The sequence below is a fragment of the Vanessa atalanta genome, chromosome 19 (genome assembly GCF_905147765.1).
Source record: "Vanessa atalanta chromosome 19, ilVanAtal1.2, whole genome shotgun sequence".
Taxonomy (NCBI): Eukaryota; Metazoa; Arthropoda; class Insecta; order Lepidoptera; family Nymphalidae; genus Vanessa; species Vanessa atalanta.
Window position 1 is genome coordinate 2937160 of NC_061889.1, and position 3825 is coordinate 2940984.

Below are 3825 nucleotides of genomic sequence, written 5' to 3' on the forward strand. Positions count from 1 at the left end.
ATTATCAGGCTAAATAGGAATTCATGAAGACGGTAATGAGAACAATTATTACAACGTATACATTTACAATTAATTATGTATTCGAAATTGTTTTTTCAATTTCTTTATTGTTCAATGTTAACCATAACACAGTGTTTTGTATAGCGATTTTTTTTTTACTTATAAATACATATTACAATGGAATACAATAATTATAAATTTTATTAAATGACATATGAAAATTTAATTGATTAAAATTTATTTGGTGGACAATTTTACACCAATATATAACCATACAAGCCGTTTTTTCATATGTCAGTTATAAAATTGATTTTATTAATAGATATTAACATTTTCTTCTCACTTATATCTTGTAACAGGAAATCATAACGTTAGTGAAATATCACTACGATAAAAATTCGACCAACGCAGTATCATTCTATATTTCAAAAAATCTAATTTCGATATTGTTCGCACCAGCAATTTTAATAACAAAAACGCAACGTTAATTCATTTTGCTTGTCAGGTTCAATCACTTTTGAAAAAACCTTTGTTTGGCAACATTCAAGCACTTTCAAGCGCTGTACAACATTTTTTACCTTTTTTTACATTCGATGTTTTCAAATATTTTTAAGTAACTCTTGACAGCGGCTTTTTTATCCAAGCAATATTGTTTTTATACAACAATAGATTGCCAATTTTTTTAATTTGATAAAATTTTATTAAACAGCGGATTGACTTGGGAGTAAATCAACTATTTACTCATTTAGTTTGACTAACAACAGCCCGGCTAGCTCAGTCGGTAGAGCATGAGACTCTTAATCTCAGGGTCGTGGGTTCGAGCCCCACGTTGGGCGACAGTTATTTTTTTATTATAGCCTAACTAATCAGCTTAAGAAATATAAATCACTCATTTTAAATAATAACTTACCTGCAATTTTCCGTTCCCTCATTTTCCTCCATAACTGCTCAGCTTTTCTCATCGGCCAGTTTTCTATCTTTGCACTGAAACTTCTGAAGAACTTATATTCTTTGAAATGTGACATCCTTCTCTCCATTTTGCTTGGCGTATGTCCCGGAGGTGGCGGTGACGGCGCCTTTGGCGAAGTTGATGGGGATGCCATTTTACTTTTTCAAAGTTCGAACAATGTCGTTCACAAATTTATTGTTTTATTGTATCATGTGTATATTTTACTTGCAACAATATTTTTGTTTTTAGAACGGTTGCCTTCATTATTTTTAAATTCGGATTTTTGGCTTGGTCCCTACAATAAAACTTTTTTTCAACAATAACGGGTTACGTTTAATTTAAATACATTATAATACGAATAATTTTAAAAAACGAATATGATATTTGATTATAAATATTCAGACTTAAACTAATACTTTTTTATTCAATAAAAATTAATAGACTAAGAATGACTAGAAACGTTTATTTACATCATTGAGATCATAAATAAGAGAGTCCGTTAAATAACACGATGTTGCGGTAGAAAAATATTTTTAAATAAATTTTAGTTGACAATAAGTGTAATATTCTTATTTTAGTTTTGGCAACAAATAGACAACACTTTATCACCGTTTTTCTTGATTAAATAACCTGAAACAAATAAGATATATGTTATAATATATTTCTTATGAAATAAAATAATGAATGGGGTTCCGTTTAATCGTTTGAATACTACAAGCCTTGCCCTGACTATACTAGAAATGTCTTGAAACTTAACTACGAGTATAACCGTGTTTGTCTTTTTTATTCTCACAGAAATTACCGTCGTATAAATTAAGACTGCCTCATTGGTCTAGTGTTTAGATATAAGGTTACAAATCCCTGGGCACGGGTTCGATTCGATCAAAAGTGATTGGGGTTTTCTATCGGAAAAAAATTCTGTAACACCTCGGATTTTGGGAGTTAGAAGTGTGTACATTCACATGCCTCGGACAGCATGTGAAGCAGTTAGACCTGAACTGGCTTCGGACATGTCACATTTACCGTCCCGTCCCCGTCCTCACGCCCGTCCCCTGCCACGTCGAATTTTGACAGTTAGAGTGCGCACACATTTGTGCGCTAAATATGTCTCGCGTAGTTGGCTGATTGGTTCAATGGTCGCTGTGACCAATATCAGTCAGGATGACAGCATATCTTGCATATAGTATAATTGGGGTACTCTAGTTACGAGGATTTATCGTAGGTTAGGTTGTCTTATGCCTAATAATGTTATCCGCTTAACGTTAATTTAATAACAGGCCAATAGACAATTTGTTTACTTGGGATGTCATGCAGCCCCGTAACTGTGAATTTATCGGATATCCGAAATAAAAATCTATCCGAAAACGTAACCGAATCCAATGAGAAATGTTTATTATAATTTTGATTTCTGCATAGTGTTATACGTAGAGTTCGTTAATTGTATTAAAGGCTATTTGTTCTTTTTATGCTATAGCTAATGAATAATGAAAGCCTACAAATAAAGTCAAACTGTTCTCTTGTAATTTTCTCTTTTACAATTTCTAAGCAATCTGAAACGATCGGATATTCCGAAATAATTTCGTATCCATAACCGTATCTGTAAAATACTATTCATATATCCGTATCCATATCTAGATCCGAAATGACATATCTAATATATTCTTGGTGTGTATATACAATTGCAGAGTGCACAGTTTGCTTTTTAAGCTTGGAAGTTTAATTCTACGCAATTCTGAACTCAGGGCTGGTACTGAGAATTTATTGACAAATAAAATAACAATTACATTTAGTAATTAATTCGGTCAATAAACCTGGTTTGATATCTGCAGCTTTATTGCCTGATGGGACACTTTTAGCAACCAATAAGATTACAGAATTTCGTCAAAGTTTCTTCAGTATATAATTTTTTCTACTGAAACATATCCGGATGTGTTATATTTTTTATATAGTCCCATTTTTATATAGTTATGTTGTGACAACTACTAAACATTTTTTGACAGATGTTTATTTATTCCTAGGCCGGCCATTAGACGATCAATGTGGCATGCGTTAAACTCAAGACCTTGAATTAAGATATATGATCAATTGGTGTATTAAAATTGATGTTAATGCAAGTCTGATTTATATTATTTACCAATTTTTGGAAAATAATAGGAACATAAGATACGAGATGAAATAAAAAACAAAAATAATAATAAGTAAATATTAGGTCCTTACATATGACCACTTTGATACGAAATATCTCCTCTTTGGTTAATCATGGTAATAATCATCATCACATCAGCCCGCATTCGTGCACTGCTGGACATAGGCCTCTCCAAATGCACACCACTGTGGTCTTTCTTCTTTCTTTGGTTAAAAATGCCAAATTCAAATTTACAAATTCATTTTGTGTTGTTTACGTTTTTGGTTTCAACGTTTTCGTTCTGGAAACTTCGACCTTCAAAACCAACCCCGTGGACGGCCGGCGACCAAAGTGGAAAATGAAGAATTAAAGGCTATTGTGGAAGCGGATCCATCACAAAGCGCCACAGAGATAGCTGCACTCTTCTGGATAAGTGATAATGCATACTTTGATTAATTAAATTCATCTTACAAAAAAAAAAATGCTTTTTATTCCTGTCGTACAAAACACCAAATTTCATATGTAAGGACCTAATATAATAAGGGTAAGCTCATGATTTCCTAGTGTAGAAAGCAGCAGCACTCTACAGCAAATTACAGATATAGAGAATCGTACTATGGGAGCGGCCTCTCTCCAGCAGTTGATTGGCTGATTTTCCGAAATAGATATAGACGTTTCAGTTGGTATTTTTAACTACACCAATAAGTCTAAATACACTAAAAAGGTTATCGTCAATTTCCTGAAGAATACA

The 3825-nt window shown here is 32.6% G+C and overlaps 1 non-coding gene across 1 annotated transcript; it reads left to right on the forward strand.

The window, feature by feature from the left end:
• Positions 1-763: 763 nt before the first annotated feature.
• Positions 764-836, forward strand: Trnak-cuu. Its single transcript has one exon. It is a non-coding gene; the product is annotated as a tRNA-Lys (tRNA).
• Positions 837-3825: the final 2989 nt, after the last annotated feature.